The 24458-nt window shown below is 42.5% G+C and overlaps 1 protein-coding gene across 2 annotated transcripts in view; it reads right to left on the bottom strand.

The window, feature by feature from the left end:
* Positions 1–24458, bottom strand: part of Dennd2c (DENN domain containing 2C) — a 99196-nt gene that overhangs the window by 73922 nt on the left and 816 nt on the right. The window lies entirely within an intron of this gene.

Raw genomic sequence — 24458 nt, 5'->3', positions numbered from 1 at the left:
GCCACCCTAAGACTCCATAGTGAATTCCAGGTCAGCCTGGATTACAGTGAGACCCTACCTCAAAAAAAAAAAAAAAAAAAAAAGGTGGTTATAGATCAAGAGGAGAGTATCTGTTACCTAACACCAGAACTGAGGTCAGGCAGTGCTCATTCAGGTCTTAAAATAATCTGATCAGCAATGGAACCTAAATTGCTACTATCCCAAGATGTTCAACAAATAAAATGTAACAGAGAAAATTCAAGATGATCAAAAGAGGGCATGTTTATATCACAATATGGTATTTTAAACAGCTGTAAGCTACAGGGCACAGTAGGTAGTTTTATTTTGTGGCTAGTTCTGTTTCATTCCGAAGCTTTTACACAAGCCACAATGTACTACTTGTAGATAGACATAACAATAATATCAGCTACTGTAACAGGATGTCAAACGCAACTTTTCCTGCCTTCTCTCAGGTTCAACAGGGGCCTCAAAGGCCAAAATCAAAACAATAGGAGTCAAATGTCCCACATCTAAGAGGATTACTAAGGTTCAAAGCAGGGCAGCTCAACACTGGTTCTGCTGACATCCTTCATCTCCCTTCTCAGCGGTATATATTCATTAACTGTGAGGATCACAAAGGATGATAAGGAATCCTTGGGGCTGGAGAGATGGCTTAGCACTTAAGCTGTTTGCCTGCAAAGCCAAAGGACCCAGGTTTGATTCCCCAGGACTCATGTAAGCCAGATGCACAAGGTGGCGCATGCTTCTGGTGTTCATTTGCAGTGGTTGTTTGCCCTCACATGCTCATCCTCTATCTGCCTCTTTCTCTCTCTCTTTCAAATAAATCAATAAATAATTTTAAAGCCTCATAATAGGAGGACAGGATGGTGACACAAAAATAAAAGAGAGACTAATTGAGAGGGCAAGGAGATATGATGGAGGGTGGATTCATGAAGGGGACAGTGGGAGAGGGGAGGGAATTATGGTTTATTCTCTATAATTATGGAAGTTGTCAATAAAAAAGTTTAAAAAGTCAAATGAAGTTTCAATGGAAAATAAAGTTTTATAAAATGTCACAATGTGGAAAATCATACTAAACTCTCAGAATTTTGTTATATTAACTTAGTGTTAGAAAAGATAACTAAATAAAATATATTAATGTTTTTTTCTAACTATATTTTAAGAAAATCTTCTCTAGGGCTGAAGAAATGGCTCAGTAGTTAAATGACCCTGCAAGCCTGCCATCTTGGGTTCAATATCCCAACTCTACACAAAGCCAGATGCACAAAGAGGCACATGTGTCTGGATTTTGTATACAGTGGCAAGAGGCCCTGTCAACAGGTATCAAAGAGAAGGAACTAAGGGTAGACAGAGGAACAAGTTTTCTACACCCCACTGTATAAATTCTTACAATGCTTGAATTCAACTTTTTTTTTTTGTTTGTTTTTCAAGGTAGGGTTTTGCTGTAGACCGGGCTGACCTGGAATTCACTATGTAGTCTCAGGGTGGTCTTGAACTCACAGCAATCCCCCTACCTTTGCTTCTCAAGTGCTGAGATTAAAGGTATGCACCACCACACCTAGCTAAGGTTATGTATTTTTTGTTCTGCAGACGGTGGAATCACGTGCCTTGTTGTGCTATTTATATATTTTCCTGTATTTAACAAAACCGTAGTCAATGCTTGTTAAAAGAAATAAATTCTGCTGGGTGTGGTGCTACACATGGGAGGTGGAAACAGTAGATAAAAGTGTTTAAGGTTATCCTCAGCTAAGTAATGAGTTGGAGGCCAGCCTGGGCTACATGAGACCCTGAGAAAGAAAGGAAAGGAAAGAAAAGGAAGAAAAAGGGAGAGAGAGTAGGGTGCAAGGAAAAAGAATGAAGGAAACAGGAAGGAACAGAATTCTCTTGCTGGGTGTAACAATACACACTTGTAATCTTGGCACTTGGAAAGTGGAAGCACAGAGATGAGGGGATCATGCTCAGCAAGATAGTGAGTTCAATGCCAGCCTAAGCTACTAAGACCCTGTCTCTGACAAGCAAACAAACAAATTATTAAAATAAATACACATGTGCAGAAATACCACTTCTAAAAATTTTTCTCTTTCCTTCCCTTCTTTCTTTTTTCTTTTATAAAGTTTCTTTATTTGAGAGAGAGAGAGAGAGAGAGAGAGGCGCAGAGGAAAAAATATATATAGAGAGAATGGATGTGCCAGGGCCTTCAGCAACCAAACTCCAGACGCATACCCCACCTTGTGCATCTGGCTTATGTATGTACAAACACAAAAAAAGAAAAAAATCAGCAAGCCCTGGTATCAATAAAGAGACTCTGGCTTGGGGCTGAGAAGTTGGCTCAGCACTTGTTTTGCAAAACCTGACAGTGGGGGGGTGGTGGTGACAGGAGGAGATGGGGATGGAGAGGGGGAAAGGGAGGGAGGAAGGGGGAAGGGAGGGAGAAATGAAGGGAGGGAGGAAGGAAGGAAGGAAAAGGAAAAATCCCCCCAGCACTCAGGAGGCAGAGGTAGGAGGCTACCCTAAGAGTAAAGAAAGGGTCCCAAGTCAGCCTGGTCTACAGTGACACCCTACCTCAAAAACAAAAAAATGAAAGAGGGCTGGACAGATGGCTTAGCAGTTAAAGTACTTGCCTACAAAGCCAAAGGACCCAGGTTCAACTCCCCACAACCCACATAAACCAGATGCACAAAGGGGTGCAAACAGCTGGAGTTCATTTGCAGTAGCTAGAGGCCCTGGTATACCCATTCTCTCTCTCTCACACACACCCCGCCTATTTGTCTCTCAAATAAATAAAAATAAAATATTTTTTAAAAAGAGAAGGAGAGACAGAGACACACTCTGGATCAAATAAGAATGTGTAAAACTCCACTGCACCACCTTGTGCATCTGGCTTTATGGGTACTGGGGAACTGAACTCAGGTCCTTAGGCTTCACAGGCAAGCACCTTAATCGCTAAGCCATCTCACCAGCCTGAATTGTTAAGTCTTTTTTAATTTAGCCCATTTTGTAGGTAGTGGGATCTCACTGTGGTTTCCATGTAAACTTTTGAACCTCATCGATTTCTATTTTTGTATTTGGTTGCTGTTGTTAAGACAGTGTTTCAGTACATAGCCCCAGCTAACTTTGAACTTGTGGTCCTCCTGCCCCAGCCTCCCAGGTAGCTGGTATTATAAGTGTATGCCACTGCATTCGGCTCAAACTCATTAGTTTCTTACCATATCACACCATACTTCATTACTATAGTCAGAATTATTTTCAGGGGAATTTTTTACGTAATCATGCTTATACAAAATTAACTTTATGAACGCCAAAATTATTGCTAATCTGGAATAGGTCAGTTTTCAGACATTCTGAGTCAGTCCACATGTATCACTGGTGGTAATTTGTCACAAAAATAGACACATGATGGGAGAAATATCAGGAATGAACAGAACTCAGAAAGCCAAAGCAGCTCACAAAGACACGAGCGGTCCTTAGTAACAGCTTCACTGTCAGACCTGACTGTGCCGCAGGCGCCGGGACCCCGCACAGAAGGCCTTAGGACAGGAGATAATGGCACCGCACCTCTAGGCAGTGTTTAAGGACTGGATCCAAGTGGGCGAGCAACAACACAATGATGCTGGGCAGGAACATGAGGTCCAGGAAAGCTTATTTTTTTTAAAGACAGGAAAGAACTAAGTTATATTTAAACATGGGTGGAAAGGAACCAATAAATTAGAGACAAGGACAGAAGGCAGAAAGCCCAGGAGGGAAACACGGCATGAGCCTCAGCGGAACTGGCAAGGTACACCTAACAGCCCCCAGGAGAGGGGCCGCTTATCGGCACAGACAAGATACAGGTAAGCCTAAAAGGTTAGGGACTGTACCTCATGAACTTTCCAACTGATGGTCTCTATTTTTTCCTTCGATATAATAGGCAAGCCTATCTACTGACAGTAAATAGGAACAGAAAAGCCAAAGGCTTAAAGTAGTTGATGTGAGTTAACAGAAGCAAGAAAAGGCAGATTTTCCATGTGATTTTTGTTCTATTCTGTTTATGTGATGCTAAGGGTTGAACACAGGATTGTGCACATGCTGTATACAACATTTGTCATGATTAAGGAACAGAGACAAGAACAGAGGGCACCAGAGAGAGTGGGAGACACAAAACCAGGGGGCTGTGCTTCACAGAGTAAAAAAGGACAGAGACAGATTCATATCATATAGGTAAGACAGACACAGGATTCTTACATGTGGCACCAAGGAATTAAACGAATGTTTTCAACCACTGTGGAAGAAATGATAGAAAAAAATGTAAGCACCAAAGGAAGGAGAAAAGTGCTTACAACACTGTCTTCCAGACACAGCAGCCACTCATGACCTCACAGTAGCTGATGCAACCTACCTAAGACTTGCATAAAAAGAAGGTGGGGAATGAGGATAGTGGGCTGGAGAGAAGTGGTTAAAGGCACTTGCATGCAAAGCCAGCCTGGGTTCAACTCCCCAATACCCACATAAAGCCAGGCACGCAATGTGATGCATGAATGTGGAGTTCATTTGTAGCGGCAAGAGGACCTGGTGTGCACACTGTTCTCTCATTCTCTCTCCCTGCCTTTCACAAATAAGCAAACAAATAAATTTAAATGATGACATCAAAATAGAAGAGAGACCAGAGCTAGAGGGATGGCTTAGCAGTTAAGGTACATGCCTATGAAGCTGAAGGACCCAGGTTTGGTTCTCCAGGTCCCACATAAGCCAGATACACAACGTGGTGCATGCATCTGGAGTTTGTCTGCAGTGGCTGGAGGTTCTGGCGCGCGCGCGCGCGCTCTCCCTCTCCCCCTCCCCCTCTCTCTCTCTCTCTCTCTCTCTCTCTCTCTCTCTCTCTCTCTCTCTGTCTTTCTCCCTCCCCCCTCCTCCTCTCCCACTTTCCCTCTCTCAAATAAATAAATAAAAATAAAAATAAAACTTTTTAATTTAAAAAACACCTGGGTTAGAGCAAAACTCTACCTTGAAAAAAAAGTGTTCTTTAAAAGATTGTGGTGTGGCTGGGCATGGTAGTGCATGCCTTTAATCCCAGCACTTGGGAGGCAGAGGTAGGAGGATTGCTGAGAGTTCGAGGCCACCCTGAGACTACATAGCGAATTCCAAGTCAGCCTGGGCTAGAGTGAGACCCTACCTCGAAAAACAAAAAACAAAAAGATGAAAATGTCCCCTCAGACTCATGTGTTTGAACACTTGGTCCCTAGATGGTGGTGCTGTTTGGGGCAGGTTGTGAAATCTTTAGCTGGTGAAATCATGCTGAGGAAAGTGAGTCACTGGGACAGACCTTGAGGTCTAATAACCTGGTCCTCCTTTTGGTCCATTTTCTCATTCCTGTCTGCAGCAGTATGTGACCAGCTGCCTCACACTCCTGCCACCATGGCTTTCCCACTATTATGGGCTGTGTTCTTTCTCAAACTGTGAACCAGAACAAATCCTTCCTCCCTTAAATTACTTCTTCACAGTTATTTGGTTACAGCAAGGATAATCTAATTCAGAAAGCCAGGACAGGTTAACAGCAAACTAGCAAGGAAATGGATAACATATGAACACACATTTATTTGACAGAAAAAGAGCATGAAAATGAAAAAGGGAAAACAGTTTCAAAAATAAAAGTTGGGAAGCGGGGTATGGTGGCATACACCTTTAATCCCAGTACTCAGGAGGCAAAGGTAGGAGGATCACTGTGAGTTTGAGGCCACCCTGAGACTACATAGAGAATTCCAGGCCAGCCTGAGCTAAAGTGAGACCCTACCTCGAAAAATCAAATAAATAAGTAAATAAATAAAAGTTGCGGAGGGCTGGAGATGACTCAGCAGTTTAAGGAACTTGCTTGCAAAGCCTGCTGGCCTGCGTTTGATTCCCCAGTACCCATGTAAAGCCAAATGTCTTGTAGGGGCAAAAAACCCTGGCACACTCATATAAATAAAAATACTTTTTTAACTGGGGGAAAATCTTACATTGTTTAAAAACATTAGCAGAGAAAGACAGAGCGAGAACACATAACCAGGGACGAGTAACTATAGGTGTCTCATGGAAGAAAAAAGTGCTGGGGCAGCCATGGGGCTCTGAAAAGAGTGCACCCCCCCAAGGTAGAGTTTCACTCTAGCTCAGGCTAACCACACCCAGCCCTGAAAAGAGTTTTTAATAGGAATAAGGAAAGGTAAGAAGAAGATATACATATCATGAAGACCAAGTTGGTTGAGCTTGCTCATATAATAAAGACTTTCATCTAGCAAAATAAAAAGAACCATGTTAACAGTTAGAATAGGGCTGGAGAGATGGCTTAGCAGTTAAGGCACTTGCTTATGGAGCCTAAGGACCCAGGTTTGATTCTCCAGGTCCCAAGTAAGCCAAATGCACAAGGTGGTGCATGCATCTGGAGTTCGTTTGCAGTGGCTAGAGGCCCTAGCGTGCCCATTCTCTTTCTTTCTCTGTCTTTAATTAATAATTGTTTTTTTTTTAAGAGTTAGAATAGGGCTGGAGGGATGGCTGGGCAGTTAAGGCATTTGCTTGTAAGTCCAAAGGACCCAGGTTCGGTTCCCCAGGACCCACATTAGCCAGATGCACAAGGGGGCACATGTGTCTGCAGTTTGTTTGCAGTGGCTGGAGGCCCTGGTATGCCCATTCTCTCACTCTCTCTCTCTTTCTGTCCCTGTCTTTAATAAATACTTTAAAAAAAAAAAAGAGCTAGAGGGCTGGAAAGACAGCTTAGCAGTTAAGACATTTGCTTGCAAAGCCAAAGGACCTCGGTTTGATTCCCCAGGACCCACGTAAGCGAGATGCAAAAGGGGGCGCATGCATCTAGTGTTCGTTTGCAGTGGCTGGAGGCCCTGGAACACCCATTCTCTCTCTCCCTCTCTCTGCCTCTATCTCAAATAAATAAATAAAAATAGAGTTAAAAAAAGAAGAAGAAGAAGGGCCAGGCATACTGGCGCATGCCTTTAATCCTAGCACTCAGTAGGAGGATTGCAGAGCTCAAGGCCACCCTGAGATACAGAGTGAATTCCAGGTCAGCCTGGGCTAGAGTGAGACCCTACCTTGCAAAACCAAAAAACAAAAGTTAGAAAAAAGGTCTAGCTACTTGAAGATGAAATGCATGTTTGTTTGCTTGCTTGCTTGCTTGCTTTGAGACAGGCTCTCCATATGTTACCAAGGCTGGCTTTAAAACATACTATGTAGCCATGCTGGCCTCAAATTTCTGATCCTCATGTCTCAACCTCAGGATATGGTCTTTTTTTTTTTTAGTTTTTCGAGGTAGGGTCTCACTCTGGTCCAGGCAGACCTGGAATTCACTATGGAGTCTCAGGGTGGCCTCAAACTCACGGTGATCCTCCTACCTCTGCCTCCCGAATGCTGGGATTAAAAGCGTGCGCCACCACGCCCAGCTAGGATATGGTCTTTTTTAAGAATTGCTGAGCAATGAGCTGCAAGTAGTAGAGATTAAGGGAAGAACACTAATTTGAAGTTGAATAGCATGAGTCATAGAGTGGCTAGCTAGATAAACTCCCTCCAGAATGGACAAATAATATCAAAATAGGAGGCCAGGTGGTGGCACATGCCTTTAATCCCAGGTAGAGGTAGAAGGATCGCCATGAGTTGGAGGCCAATCTGGGACCTGGGACTACAGAGTGAGTTCCAGGTCAGCCTGGGCTAGAATAAGGCCCTACCTCAAAAAAAAGAAAGAAAGAAAAGAAAAGTGTGGTGGCACACACCTTTAGTTTCAGTACTCAGGAGGCAGAGGTAGGAGGTTCTCCCTGAGTTCAAGACCACCCTGAGACTACACAGTCATAGAATTCCACATCAGCCTGGGCTACAGCAAGACCTATCACAAGAAAAAGAGAGACAGAGAGAGAGAGAGAGAGATACAATGAGCAGTCATAATGGGAGGCAGGGGTAGAAATCAAAGAGGGATTCTAAGGGCATTAGCAGCAGAAGAAAGAATTAGTATGGTTTTAAAGAACACATGTGTGTACACACACACAATTCCTAAGGGGAACTCCTTGAATCACATCCTTTTGCACTACAGACCAACCAGTGTTTCATGAACCTTTCTAACCAAACTCATGGTAAGAAACACATTTGGTATCACAATACACACACACACACACACACACACACACACACACACACACACAGTGAAATAAGCTTTACAAAATAGTAACTACCCTTACCACATAAAGTATAGCACAAAGCAAAGACCTAATCTTGTTTTATCATTATTTAAATATTTAAAATTCCAATATAAATAATGTCAATGTTAAAATTAGAAAATATTCCATCTCATGAAACAGGGAATGTTTCCTAGTCATGAGTTAACTCCAGTCTGGAAAACACAAGGACAATGCTAGGTGCTGACCAGGTTCCTCAGGAATCTGCTATAATCTTTTACTTTTAACTAAGGATTGAAAAAATCCCAGCTGAAACAATAAGTGTTGTAAGCAGTAAAAATAGCAACATACTCTACTTACATGGAAAGTTCTTTAGTCTTAACACAAAACAATAATCAACAAGGCCAAGAAGTAATTCTTCAGAATGAATGAACTAAGCTGCAAGAGCTCACTCGCTTCTGGGAATACATGTTAATGTGTATATATATGTGTGTGTATGTATATATGTATGTGTGTATATATGTGTGTGTGTGTGTGTGTGTGTATTGTATATAATACAATTAATGTTGTGATGGAGTGAGTTTTTCTTCAAAGTCTCCCAGTCACCAATGATCCAGTCAGTTTAAATGTATGCCAATGTAAACAACAGAAGAAATCCATATTAATTTTGTCACCAATTAAAAGCTAAATTCAAAGCCAGGTGTGGTGGCATTCACCTTTAATCCCAGCACCATAGGAGGTAGAGGTAGAAGGACTGCTGTGAGTTCGAGGCCAGCCTGAGACTACATAGTCCAGGTCAGCCTGGGCTAGAAGAGAGATCCTACCTACCACGAAGGGAAGGAGGGAGGGAGGGAGGGAGGAAGGAAGGAAGGAAAAAAAGCTAAATTCATTATCAATTTCCCCTCACTCTGGATTGTAAAATCTGCCCAGACTCTACCTCACAAGCAGTGCTGAAGGGTTTCGTGATGGCACCTAATCAAGTATATTATCATTAAGAAATAACTGGGGGCAGGGACATGCTAGAGACTGAATCTGGGGCCACAAGCATGGCAGGAAAGTGCTCTACCACTGAATATCTCACTCCAAATCCACAAATACAAACGTGATTTTTCAGCTATTTTATCAACAAAGAGCGTAAACGCTATGTTCATACTTCTAGATGGAGACTTCTCAAGAGACACACAAGTGTCATCTTTCTCTTCTGTCACTGATGAACAACTAAGTAAGAGGATGATAATCTTTTTCAAGAGTGGTCCTTTGAGACAGGCGTGGTGGTGCACGCCTTTAATCCCACTGGGAGGCGGAGGTAGGAGGATCACCATGAGTTTGAGGCCACCCTAAGACTACATAATGAATTCCAGATCCGCCTGACCTACAGCAATATCCTACCTCGGAAGAAAAACGAATAAACAAAAAAAAAAGAGTGGTCCTTTAGCCAGGCAAGGTGGGACACACCTTTAATTCCAGCACTTGAGGTAGGGGTCCATAGGCCAGGCTGACCTGGAACTCACTCTGTAGTCCCAAACTGCCCTAGAATTTATAATCCTTCTGCCTCAGTCCACTGAGTGCTGTAACTGCAGGCATGAACCACCGTGCCAGCCACCTCAACATTCTTTTAATTCCACATCTAGCCACTGATCATGTGTTTGTAGTTCTTTTGCGTAGTTTCATTTCTCCTGACAACAAAAACAAATTTAAAGAGAAAGCGATTTACTTTTTAAAGTTAAAATTATCAGCCAGGTATCATGGTGCATACCTTTGATCTCAGTAATTGGGAGGCCAAGGTAGGAAGATCACAGTGAGTTCAAGGCCAGCCTGGGACTACAAAGTGAGTGCCAGGTCAGCCTTGGCTAGAGTGACCCTCCCTCAAAAAATAATAATAATAACTTTATCATTAAGCTCTTGAAAATATCACACTTGAAGAATGCATTTAAAGCTCAAAAAAAGCAAAACATGGTGCATGACTGTAATCCCAGTTCCCATAAAATGGAGGTAAGAGGATCAGGAGTTCAAGGTCAGCCTTAACTAAACAGCTAGTTCTAGACCAGCCTGGATTACATGAGACCCTGGTCTTAAAAAATTTCTTTTTCGAAAAATGAACTCTTTTTAACACGTTACCAATTTGACTAACAGTAGATGACATTTTCCTTCTTCACCTCACCCTTGAGTTACGTAGATATAAATCCACTATGCAATGATAGCCATCAGATTATGACTGGGATCAAGTTAACTATCCCTCTAATTTTCCTTTGCTCCCTGTTGTCCCCTGTGTAACTAGGAACCAGGGAAATAGTATTTGTCAACAAGAACTGTTATGGAAAAACTGTGTAATTTCTCCCCTAGCATCACAGCCATAATAAACCCTTATTTAATCAGAATAGCAAAAGTACAAATACTTAAATATAAAATTATGCTTCTGATTGCTAAGTAACCAATTCAAACAAATCCTACACAGCTTGAGGACTTTTGGTTTTGTGTTTTGTTTTGTTGTTTTACTCCAATGGGGGGAAAAGGAGAAAAGACAGTTTTTTTTAACTTGTAGCAAACATCACACAGTCACACACATACACACACACACAATCTGCTCTGAATTTTAATATACACAGAACAATACCATAAATGCAACGTTTCTAGGAATACAAACTTTGAAGAAAATTAATAATTTCCCTCATCTGCTGTTGTAAATGTGTAACACTGCTATGAGAACTACGACTGTCAGAAATCTAACTTACAAAACAGCACAAGGAGAGGGAGAAGGGCAGAACTTGGTCGGGGTTGGGGACAGAGCATAAATAGGCTGGGCACAGAAGCTCAAAGCTGCAATTATAGCAGTTGGGAGGCTGGGGCAGGGAGCTTGAGGTCCACTATATGACTACAAAGAAAGTTCTACAAAGCAAGTTTGAGAACAGCCTAGGCTACAAGAGACCTTGTCCCCAAAAAAATACCCCAAAAAGGAAGCCTCAGCTGACCATTAACCACAGCGCAAGAACTCCCTGCCCCACCGACCAACCAGTGTCACCACCAGCATCACCATGGGGCCATGCTGGGCCTCTTCTCCCTTGCCAGCTGGGTTCCATGCCTATGCAGTAGTGCAATTGCTATCCCAATGCTAAGAATCCCATTAAGACACAGTTCATCCATGCTTGTGTTCTCATCCTGGGCACTACTGTGTTATACCATGAAGACAGAAAGGATAGAAACTGAACTGAAGCCGGGCGTGGTGGCGCACGCCTTTAATCCCAGCACTCGGGAGGCAGAGGTAGGAGGATCGCTGTGAGTTCAAGGCCACCCTGAGACTCCATAGTGAATTCCAGGTCAGCCTGGGCTAGGCTAGAGTGAGACCCTACCTTGAAAAACCAAAAAAAAAAAAAAAAAAAAAAAAAAAAAGAAAGAAAGAAACTGAACTGAAGATTCCTGGATGGTGTGAAGAAGTCTTTCAAATTAAGGTGGCTGATTTAAAGGCAAAAAAAGATTGTGATTTTGAGCGGGCGTGGTGGTACACGCCTTTAATCCCAGCACTTAGAAGACAAAGGTAGGAGGATCACCGTGAGTTTGAAGCCACCTGAGACTACATAGTGAATTCCAAGTCAGCCTGAGCTAGAGTGAGACCCTACCTCAAAAACACAAAACAAAAAAAGATTGCAATTTTGTATGTGTGTTTTCGAAGTAGGGAACTCACTCTGTAATAGCAAAAGCCAAAGGACCCAAGTTCAATTCCCCAGGACCCACATAAATCAGATGCACAAGGCGGCGCATGTGTCTGGAGTTTGTTTTCAGTGACTGGAGGCCCTGGTGTGCCCATTCAGCCTCCCTCTCTCTGCCTCTTTCTCTGTCAAATAAATAAATAAAAATATATTAAAGCTATGTATCCAATCAATTTTGCCTTGGCCATCCTTTTCTCTGCGTTCTTTTTGCTCATGTAAAAAGTAAAAACAAAGCTGGTGTGGTACCACACACCTTTAATCCCAGCACTCTAAGTAGAAGGATTGCTGTGAGTTTAAGACCAGCTCGAGACTACATAGTAAGTTCCAGGTTAGTCTGGGCTACAGTGAAACACTACCTTGAAAAAACAAAAAAGAGGGCTGGAGAGATGGCTTAGTGGTTAAGGTATTTGCTTGCAAAGCCAAAGGATCCTGGTTCGATTCTACAGGACCCACATAAGCCAGATGCACAAGGGATGCATGCATCTGGAGTTTGTTTGCAGTGGCTGGAGGCCCTGGCACACCCTCTCTTTCTCTGCCCCTTTCTCTCTCACATAAATAAATAAATAAAATATATTTAAAAAAAAAAAAGAAAAACCAAAAAAGTAAAAACAGCCAAGTATGGTGTGGCGTACCTTTGCTCCAAGCACTCAGGAGCTAATGGTAGAAGGATCACTGTGAGTTCAAGGCCAGCCTGGAACTAGAGTGAGTTCCAGGTCAGCCTGGGCTAGAATGAGACCCTGACTCAAAAACAAAAATAAAAAACAGTAAAAACAAGGGCTGGAGAGAGAGATCAGCAGTCAAAAGGTGCTGCTTACAAAGTCTGAGAGCCAGGTTACATAAAGCCAGATGTTCGATGTGGCCCATGCATCTGGAGTTTGCTTGCAGTGGCAGGAGGCCCTGGCTTGTTTGTGTGTGTGTTCTCTCTCTGCTTGCAAATTAATAATTTTTTAAATAATTTATTTGTTTATTTGCAAGCAGAGATAGAAGACAGTCTGACAGAGAGAATGGGTACATCAGGGCCTCCAGCTGCTGCAAACAAACTACAGATGTATGCACCACTTTGTGCATTTGGATTTATGTGGGCAGTGGGGAACTGAACCTGGGTCATTAGACTTTGCAGGCAAGCATCCTAATTGCTGAGCCATCTCTCCAGCCTCAATTTTTTTTTTTTTTAAAGGTAGGGTCTCACTCTAGCAAAGGCTGACCTAGAATTCACTATGTACCCTCAGGTTGGCTTGGAACTCACAGCAATGCTCCTATCTTAACCTCCCCAGGGGTGAGATTAAAGGCGTGTGTCACCACACCAGGCACAAATAAATTATAAAATAAACTAAAAACAAGATCCCAGAGCAACAATGCGCAATGAGTTCTGGTTCTTCAAAATGCTGCTATTCTGACAACCAACTCCAGGGTGGTGGTGACAGATACAGTGATCAATCAAAACCCATCAAAGCTGAAATGCAGAGGCTACAGAGAACTCAACACTAAATTAGACTACCAACAAGTCTGCCATGGCTCAGGGAACATTGGAACATTATGGAAGATGGAGCAGAAAGACTGTTACAAACCACAAAGTGGGTAGGAATATCCCGAGGCACAGTTTCGATCCCCTCGCCCCCTTACTACCCCACAGGGCCTGACTGAGGCCTTCATGACTCACAGTGAATATCATAACCCTACTGAAGAGGACCCCAAAGAAATGAGAGCAGGAACAAGGGGATAAAAGAGTATAACTTGTCATATGTTATATTTATATACAAAATAAAATCAAAATTTTGAGGGGATGCTGGAGAGATGACTTAGTGGTTAAGGTACTTACTTAAGAAGCCTTGGGACCCAGGTTCAATTCCCCAGTACCCACATAAGCCAGATGCACATGATGGCACATACATCTGGAGTTCTTTTGCAGTGGCTAGAGGCCCTGGCATGCCTCTCTCTCTCTCTCTCTCTCTCTTTTGTTGTGGTTGTGTTTTTGTTTTTTCAAGGTAGTGTCTCACTCTAGTCCAGCCTGACCTGGAATTCACTATGTAGGCTCAGGGTGGCCTCAAACTCACAGCAATCCTCCTACCTCTGGCTCCCCAGTACCGGGATTAAAGGTGTGCACCACCATGCTAGGCTCTGGGCTATTTCACTTCTGTCTCGTTTTCAGTTGGATGTTAGGGAACGCTTGCTTCATCCTCATCCAACCGGTGCTCTTGGTAGACATGGCTTACTCTTAGAATGAATCATGGGTAAATCATAAGGAAGAAGGAAATCCAAGGTTCTCATTTACAAGCCTTCTATACCCTGTCAATTAGCTTTGTTGGGGCGCTTTATACATTCTACACCAAACCAGATGGCTGCAAAGAAAACAAGTCCTTCATCAGTATTAACCTGATTTCATGCTTTTGGTTTCTGGTTTATCAATCCACCCAAATATTCAGGAACACCAGTTTCATTCTGGCCTCCTCCATTCCTCTATCACTCTACACCCTCTCCCTCAAGTGGTCAATGAACCGGATGGTCGATGCTCACACCATTACTCACTTAACTGCTGTTGCTCTTACCCACATCTCCTCTGTCTGCCACCAAACAGTGGGCTCTTTCTGGGTTTGATGATTTTTTTGGGTGGTGTTAATGCTTGGTTCCGGCCTTGTGTACACTCGCTTCTGCACTTCCAGTCATGTAAACAAGCAGACCCTCTCAGGGAGTGAGAGCGTGAGCCTCAGTGACAGCAATGGAGACAGTGATGAAGAAGATGGGTAGTCTTGGGGGGTTGTGGACAAGGAGAAGGAGGAAGTACAGTACAGCTACTCCCTATTCCACCTGATGCCTGCTTTGCTTCCTTGTACACCATGATGACCATGACCAACATGGTACAGCCCTGTTACCAAGTTGCAGAACATAACCAGCAAGGTGAGTGTCTGTGTGGGTCAAAATCAGATGCAGGTGATTCAGCCTACCCTCTGCATTTGGACACTTATGGCTCCACTTGTCCTCACCAGTAGGGACTTCCACAGAGCTTGAGTGCCAAGGACAATGCAGAAGCTTAGAAAGGTCTCCTTCACTGAAAACTCAAGCTCTTTCTCCAAGCTTGTCTCACTAACCTATTAAGTGAATGCTTTGCAATTTAGTAATATTCAGGTTACATCAAAAGGTAAGATTGAATAATGCTTGGTGCATAAGCTAAACTTTTCATTTCTATATATATTATGTTTATTTGTAAGGCTATACCACAAAGAGAACATTGCTGTACAGTTGGGCATGATGGTACATGCCTTGATCCCAGCATTCTGGAGGCAGAGGTAAGAGGACGGCTGTAAGTTGAAGGACACCCTGAGAGTATATATTGAATTCAAGCTCAGCCTGGGATAGAGACCCTTCCTCAAAAAAGAAAAGAAAAGAAAAGAAAAGAAAAGAAAAGAAAAGAAAAGAAAAGAAAAGAAAAGAAAAGAAAAGAAAAGAAAAGAAAGAGAGAGAGAACTATAGCAGTGCTATAAAACAAGAGTTCTTTACAAAGTCCTGTAGATTCTTTTTTTGTTTGTTTGTTTGGGTTTTTTTGTTTTGTTTTGTTTTGTTATGAGGTAGGGTGTCACTCTAGCTCAGGCTGACCTGGAATTCACTGGGGAGTCACAGGGTAGCCTCGAACTCGCAGCAATCCTCCTACCTCTGCCTCCCAAGTGCTGGGATTAAAGGTGTGCACCACCATACCCAGCTTGTTTTTTTGTTTTTCGAGATAGGGTCTCACTCTAGCTCAAGCTGACCTGAAATGCACTATATAGTCTTAGGGTGGCCTTGAATTCACAGTGATCCTCCTACCTCTGCCTCCCAAGTGCTGGGGTTAAAGGCATGCACCACCATGCCCAGAAAATCATGTAAATTCTTACAACTTTGGTTTAAATGTAGAAGAATGTTGGATATTTGAGACTATCTTCAATGTATTTCTGTTGCAATCTCCTTAAAAAGCAAAAAATAGTGCTCACTTCAGATGCATGTGTCACACTGTGCATCTGGCTTTACATGGGTACTGGGGACTCAAACCTGGACCATCAGGCTTTGCAACCCTAACCCACTGCCTGTTGTGTAAGGCCTCTAAGTCTAAAGGGATGGTTACATTTTAAATGCCTTTAGGTAGGAAACAGAAGGCAAAGAAGGACAGCATTTGTGATGTGAAAATTATAGCTGGATGTGGACGCACATGCCTTAAAAAACAGCACTTGGGAGGCAGAGGTAGGAGGATCCCTGTGAGTTCAAGGCCAACCTGAGACTACACAATAAATTCCAGGTCAACTTGGGCTAGAGTAAGACTCTACCTCAAAAAAAAAAAAAAAAATTATATGAAGTTCAAGTTCCAGGGAGTACAAATAAATTTTCATTTGAGCACAGCCCATACTCATCCGTTTAAGTACTGTCTATAATTGCTTTTTGCCATGAAGTCTACAATATTTGTATCCAGTCCTTTTAGAGAAAAGTTGCATCTCTACCTTAGAAACACTGTACTTATTCTAATGAAACTACAAATGAAGAAAATATTTTTGAGAATGTCCTCAAAATGGTAACATTTTGAGCAAAACTTCATTTTTTGAAGATGAATATAAACTTTATAAATGGTTGAGCCATTTGGAGCCAAAATGATTAAGCATGCTTATCAAGATGAAGCAGGGCTGGATAGATGGCTCAGTGGTTCTAGCCTGCAAAGCCTAATGAACTGAGTTCGATTCCCCAGTACCCACATAAAGCAAGATGCACAAAGTGGCACATGCACACATGCATCTGGAGTTTATTTGCTGCAGCTAGAGGCCCTGGTGTGCCCATTCATATTCTCTCTACCTACCCCCCCCACCTCTCTCTCTCTACTTGCAAATAAATTACTTCATCCCTGGGCATGGTGGCTCATGCCTTTAAAAAAAAGCTGGGCGTGGTGGTGCTTTGCAGGAGGAATGTGAACAAATTTGAAATCTTGGCTTTAAAACATGCCTTGCAATGCTGTAAGTACAGCTTGATGAACCATTCTGGTCAGAGTTGAAAGACTTCAATGCAGTAAGAACTATGGACTATGAAGTTTGGCTTATGAGGGTGAGAAAGAACTTTGTCAGGATTGGACTAGAAGCAGTTTGTGTGAGAGGCCTGTTGCATTCTGCCTGCCTGTGTCCTGGGAACTTGTGCAAGGTTGCACACTATGTAGAAATGGACTGGTGTGAGCAGAGGGATATGGCACAGAAAGAAATGGTATCTTCGGGCCAAAATTGCTACCCATTCATCTGCATTTGTTTGAAAGATTACAACCATTGAGTTGGGTCAGCTGATCTGCATTGGGACAACAGGAAGAATGCAGACTCTTTTGAAGGGACCTAAATGCTGAAGGAGTGTCTTGTTCTTCTAAGTCAGCTTTATTCCCCCCTGGATGAACAAATTGGTAGCTCACCTGGTACTATGGGGTAAAACAAATGTAGGAAAGAGAAGGTCACTGAATTTGCAACACCGGGGTGGCTGCCAAGGAGGGCTGCCTGCCAAGGAGGGCTGCAGGCACCAGATGAAGTTTTCTGGGACTGTGAGTAGCCTACCTGGAGGGGCAGAATTGGAACTCCAGAGACTCATCACTGGTTAGTTGTAGGACTTGTAGCTACAGAAGTTGATGTTTTCCCTGTTTAAATCTTGTATTGCTTAAATACTTCTTTGCTATGTCCAATGCTATCTATTGCAGTGTGAATGTTTATTCCATGCCATTATGTGTTTTGTTTTTTGGGTATTACAGCTCAGTTAAGAGACCTTAGACTAGTGCAGAAGAGACAGAAGAAAGAATGTAAGAGCCAAAGGAAGAGTAGGACTCCTTACAACGTGCTCCTCCAGATACAAAATGGCCTGGATATCCATGACCCCATAGTGCCTGACACTACCTACACAAGACCATCATAATAGGAAGAAAAGATCATGACATCAAAATAAAAGAGAGACTGATTGAGAGGGGAAGGGGACATGCTGGAGAATGAGTTTCACAGGGGAAAGTGGGGGGAGGGAGGACATTATCATGGGATTTTTTTATAATCATGGAAGTTGTTAATAAAATTTTAAAAAAGACCTTAGACTGTGGGGTTGATAAAAACTATGGGGACTTTTAAAAATGGACTGAATGCTATGTATGGTTGTCACTTTATGGGGGCCAAAGGTGGAATGTGGTGGTTTGATTCAGGTGTCCCCCATAAACTTAGGTGTTCTGAATACCATGTCCCCAGTTGGTGGCAATTTGGGAACTCAATCCTCCTGGAAGCAGTGTATTGTTGGGGGCAGGCTTATTGGCTTATAGCCAGTTTCCTCTTATAAGTGTTTGGTACTCTCTCCTACTGCTGTTGTTTACCTGATGTTGGACAAGAGGTGATGTCCACCCTCTGCTCATGCCATCATCTTCCCTGCCATCATGGAGCTTCCCCTCAAGTCTGTAAGCCAAAATAAATCCTTTTCCCCCACAGGCTGCTTTTGTTTGGGTTCTTTGTGCAGCAAGGCAGAGCTGACTTTACTAGTGTGGCTCATGCCTTAAATTTAAAAAAAAAAAAAAAAAATTTAAGCTGGGCGTAGTGGCACATGCCTTTAAGCACTCTGGAGGTTGAGGTAGAAGCAAGACCCTACCCAGAAAAAAAAAAAAAAACAACCAAAAACTAAAAAAAGATAAATCAAGCAGTATGTATTTAATTAATAATCTAAACTTGGCTCAGTTGTTAAAGGAGGTGGCTAGCATTATTGAAGCCTTAGGCTGATCAACAGCACCACAAAAGCTATTGTTTGTTCACGTTGCGGAACACACTACACTGTTGGTTAGAGGCTGAGGCCAAGAGGATCAGAAGTTCAAGGTCATCCACAGATAACACTGTGAGTTTGAGGCCAACTGGTACTCCACAAGATCCTGTGGGGTGGGGAAGAGCTAAGCTTATAGAAGACGGCACTTGTTTTGTTTGAGGGGGAGGTTTTTTTTTGGTTTTGTTTTGGTGGCATTTTTAAGTATTTTATTTCTTTATGACAGAAGGGGGGAAAGATAAATATATAGAGAATGGACACACCAGGACCCCTAACCATTGCAAATGAACTCCAGATGCATACGCCACCTTGTGCATCTGCCTTAAGTGGGTCCTGGGGAATCAAACCAAATCAAAGTCCTTAGGCTTCCCAGACAAGCACCTTCACCACTGAGCAATCTCTCTTTTTCGAGGTAGGGTCTCACTCTAGCCCAGGCTGACCTGGAATTTACTATGTAGTCCTAGGGTGGCCTTAAACTTTGACAATCCTACTACCTCTGCCTCCCCGAGTGTTGGGATTAAAGGAATGCACTACCAAGCCTGGCTATTTTTTTTTTTTTAATAGGGTCTCTTGTAACCCAAACTGGTCATGAACCCACAGTAATCCTCCTGCCTCTGCCTCCCAAATGCTGGGATTATAGATATGAGCCCCTTCCCTTCCCTGGCTTCTTTGTTTTTTAAAGCTTTATCTGTGACTTCAAAAGCTAACAATCAGCCGGGTGGCGTATGCCTTTAACCCCAGCACTTGGGAGGCAGAAGTAGGAGGATCATAGTGAGTTCAAGGCCACCCTGAGAATAGAGGGAATTCCTGGTCAGCCAGTGCTACAGTGAGACCCTATGGGTGGGGTGGGGGGCGGGGCTACAATCAAGTGACAGGATAATTAAGCTTTCATAGTTTTGCTTCAAGGCATATGTGTGACATGCAAACAAAGTACAGATAAGGAAAAATAATCTTACAACCAAAGCTAGGTCTACTTTCCTGTGTGGTATGAATAAATGAGTGAGTGATTTCCAAATGAACTGCAACTTTCTTTTCCTTTCACTCTCTCTTTGTCCTTCTTTTGAAGTATCTTTTTATTATGAAGCCCACGCCAAGCTGGAACTTCTATGTAAACTACGTTAGTCTCATACTTACAATCCTCCTGCCTCGGTCAGAGTACTAGGATATAGGCACATATCACCAAATGAAATTTTTAGGGTTGGCATGGTGGTGCTTTTGATCCCAACACTTGGGAGGCAGAGGTAGGAGGACATCAGTGCGAGTTCGAGGTCAGTCTGGGCTACAGTGAGAACCTACTTTAAAAACAAGCCAGGCGTGGTGGCGCACGCCTTTAATCCCAGCACTTGGGAGGCAGAGTAGGAGGATTGCCTTAAATTCAAGGCCACCCTGAGAGGACATAGGACATCAAAACAACAACAACAACAACAATAATAAAATCTGTATCCCAGACTTTATGCTGCCTTCACCTCCCAAGTGCTAGGACCCCAGGTATATAACACCACATCTGGTTTATGTGGAGCTGAGGATCCAAACGAGCGCCTTATGCATCCTAAGCAAGTACTCCCAGGCTAGCCTAGAACTCACTGTAGCAGATGACCAACTCCTAAAATAATTTGTTTCTCATCATTATTCCCCATTTAACTCTCTCTGATAGCATACAAACTGCAACAACTTATTAGCAGCTTATTTTTTTTTTCTTTTTGTTTTTAAGGTAGGGTCTCACTCTAGCTCAGGCTGACCTGGAATTCACTATGTAGTCTCAGGGTGGCCTGGAACTCATGGCAATCCTCCTACCTCTGCCTCCCAAGTGCTGGAATTAAAGGCATGCGCCACCACCTCTAAACGAACACCTCTAATACTGCTAAGACAATTTTGTAATTGTAGTTACTGAGTGAGTAGGAATTCAGAAATTAAAAGAATCCAATTCTCTGTCAGCATGAAAAAAAAGAATCCCAGGTCATACACTACCCTCCACCAAAAAAAAAAAAAAAAAAAAAAAAGAAGAAGAAGAAGCTTTTACATACAAGTATAATTAAATTGTAGCTTGGACATGCCTTCCTTCATTTATATATTGCAAATGCCAGTTTCTGTCCCTCTCTACCAACTCTTCCCTCTCCCTCAGCAGGGTCTCATGTAGTCCAGGATGGCCTCAAACTCATTATGTAGCCAAAGATAATCTTAAAACTCTTGATCTTCCTGCCTCCACCTCCAGAGTGCTGGTATTACAGAGGTGCACTACCACGCCTGGCTCTCTCTCCACACAAGTTCTCTTCAATGTTTGAGTTGTTATATGTATAATCTTATTTATTTATTTGAGAGAGAAAAAGGAGAGAGAGAAATAGAATGGGTGTGCCAGGGCATCCGGCCACTGCAAACGAACTCCAGACACATGTGCCCCCTTGTGCATCTGGCTTACGTGGGTCCTGGACTCGGGATACTTTGGCTTTGCAGGCAAATGACTTAACTGCTAAGCCATCTCTCTAGCCCTGAGTTGTTTTTTTTTGATGTGTGTGTGTGTGTGTGTGTGTGGTGTGTGTGTGTACATGTTCATGTGTGTGAGTATGGGTGCACATATGCCACGGTGCACGTGTATAGAACTTTTGGATGTTGGTAATTGCCATACACATGATGTGAGGAAGTTTCTTGTTCATTGCTCCGTTTTTCAGACTAGCACTGAACCATTTCCCCAGCTCCATGGATTTTATCTGTGTACCACTCTGTATAGAGCAGAGATTGAGCTCAGCATCAGAGTCTGACAACCTGATTTAAATCCCACCTCTGCTACTTACCTTATGTGGTCACAGGCAAGTTATTTGATTTCTCTGAACTTTTCAATGAAGATATGGTAATAATAGCACCCCTCCTCAATGCTGTTGTGAGGATTAAATAACCTAATACATACAAACTGAGAACACTCACTGCCTGGTACAGAGGAGAGCTCCATAAATCCTAGTGCATTTTCTTAACATTAAAATCAGCTTTCAAAACAGCTCTTTCAGAATTTATTTTACCCCACTTGGTATAGGGAGTGTATAATCTCTTAGCTGGAACTGCATCCTTTTGATGTGTGAATACAACATGACTCCTAAAACTGTGCCTTGAAATATAATAGATGCTGGGCTGGAGAGATGGCTTAGTGGTTAAGCGCTTGCCTGTGAAGCCTAAGGACCCCAGTTTCAGGCTCAATTCCCCAGGAACCACATTAGCCAAATGCACAAGGGGGCGCACACATCTGGAGTTCTTTGTAGTGGCTGGAAGCCCTGGCGTGCCCATTCTCATTCTCTCTCTCCTTCTCTCTCTCTCTCTCTGTCACTCTCAAATAAATAAATAAAAAATAAAAACAAAAAAAAGAAATATAATAGATGCTCAATATGTAATATGAATGTAAGCTTTAGACGTGTAAGATCAAGATGTTGTAGAATCACAGTGGATTTATTATGAGATACAGGCTTAAAGGTGCTTTAAGTAATTTTAGCTAGGCATGGTGGTAAACACCTCTAAGAGGCTGAGGCAAGGCTGGAGAGATGGATTTGTGGTTAAGGTATTTATTTGCTTGTTAAGCCAAAGGACCCAGGTTTGATTCCCCAGGACCCACATAAGCCAGATGCACAAGGTGGCGTGCACAACTGGAATTCATTTACAGCAGCTGAAAATCCTGGTGCACCCATTCTCTCTCTCCCTCCCCCTCTGTCTCTGTTGTCTCTGTTGTCTGTGTGTATGTGCGTCTCATCTGCCTCTTTCTCAAATAAATAATACAAATTTTAAAATATGTTTAAAAGAGGCTGAGGCAGGAGGATTATTGTGAGTTCAAGGCCAACCTGGGCTACATAGTAAAATCCTGTCACAAAAACAGGGGGGCTAGCCAGGCATGGTAGCACACATCTTTAATCCCAGCACTCAGGAGGCAGAGATAGGAGGATCACCGTATGTTCAAGGCCACCCAGAGACTACATAGTGAATTCCAGGTCAGCCTGGACTAGAATGAAACCCTACCTCAAAAAAAAAGGAGAGGTGGGGCTAGAGAGATTGCTTAGTGGTTAAGGCACTTGTCTGTGAAGCCTAAGGACCAATGTTCCATTCCTCAGGCCCCACTTAAGCCAGATGCACATGGTGGCACATGTGCCTGGTGTTTGTTTGCAGTGGCTGGAGGCCCTCCTGTGCCTACTCCTCTCACTCACTCTCTTTCTCTCAAATAAATAAATAAAAACTTAAAAAAAATTCTTTTAAATAGCTGGGTGTGGTGGTACACACCGTTAATCCCAACACTTGGGATGCAGAGGTGTGAGTTCAAGGCCACCCTGAAAGTACATAGTGAACTCGAGGTCAGCCTGGGCTAGAGCAAGAGCCTACCTTGAAAAATTAAAAAAAAAAAAAAAGTTGTTTCAAAACACCCACCCAGCTGGGTGTGGTGGCTCATCCTGTAATTCCAGCACCCAGGAGGCTGAGTTCAGAGGATCACTGTGAGTTCCAAGTCAGCCTATCTCAAAAGAACCAAAGCACCCACATTTCTACTGAACCACTGAAATATATTTAAGTAAAATAAATAAATACAACTTAAAGTATTACTTATATAACGATGGCACGGTGGCACACAACTATAATCTCAGCATTTAGAAGGTGGAGGCAGGAAAGGAGTTCAAAGTTATTCTGTATACACAGGGGTCTGAGGCTAATCTGGACCAGGTAACACTGTTTCCAATATATATAAATTATTTACTAGTGACTTTCCCTCTAATCCTCCGCTTCATTTGATCTTGGTACAGTGCTCTAAAATTCTTGCCTAGTACATAAAACTCACTGTAAATCATTTAAAAGTAGTATAATTTTTAGCCAGGTATGGTGGCATGTACCTTTGATTCCAGCACTAAGAAAGGAGGCAGAGGTAGGAGTATCACCAGGAGTCTGAGGCCAGCCTGGGACTACAGAGTGAGTTTCAGGTCAGCCTGGGCTAGAGTGAGACCCTGCTTAAAAATAAATAAATAAATAAAAGCCCGGCATGGTGGCGCAAGCCTTTAATCACAGCACTCAGGAGGCAGAGGTAGGAGGATCACCATGAGTTCGAGGCCACCCTGAAACTATATAGTGAATTCCAGGTCAGCCTGGACTAGAGAGTGAGACTACCTCGAAAAAATGCAAAAAAAGAAAAAAGAAATGAAAACTGCCTCCTGCTGTCAGCTAAAAAAATTAATAGTTTTCCTTTATTTCTGCAACTAAAAAAATGCCATTGTTCATTCAATACAAACTAATCAAAGAGACACAATTTCTACAGTTTCTCATTTTGGCCTCTGAAATGACACCAGAACAATCCTGTAAGTATCCCTAACAGAAACTTAATAGTTATCAAATGGTTATTGCTTGATTTCCCATCTTCTCCCTGTAACACATGTATACACATGCCCATAGTAAAGAATGTCAATGTCTATAATAAAGACTGTACAAAAGTAACAGCCATATATTAACTTTGTTTTAGACGATTCAGATTTATAAGCATCCCCTCAACTTGCAAAAATAAATGCAAGTCTCAATTTAAAACAATACTCCCAGATATTTTAGGTACAACTGATATTAAATATCTCTGCAACAGTACATAGGTATGTGCTAATCTAGAAATTTTCATCAATTGGTTAATAACAAACCGCTACTGAAACAAGGGTAGTTGTGTGTGAAAAGAACTAAACACTTATTTTACATAGTAAACAGAAATTTAGCATGCTATCTAAAACAGCTTGAGTGTAATCTCTAGCATCAGGCCTGACAGAGGATTACAGTGCCACCATACATTTACTTAGTAGTTGCTTTACACTGTGTGCCGCCAGATGCATGTATATTCAAACAAAAATGCCTACCTCTGTGGCACACTCAC

This window comes from Jaculus jaculus, chromosome 19, assembly GCF_020740685.1.
Source record: "Jaculus jaculus isolate mJacJac1 chromosome 19, mJacJac1.mat.Y.cur, whole genome shotgun sequence".
Lineage (NCBI taxonomy): Eukaryota > Metazoa > Chordata > Mammalia > Rodentia > Dipodidae > Jaculus > Jaculus jaculus.
This window is presented reverse-complemented; position numbering and strand designations above follow the sequence as displayed.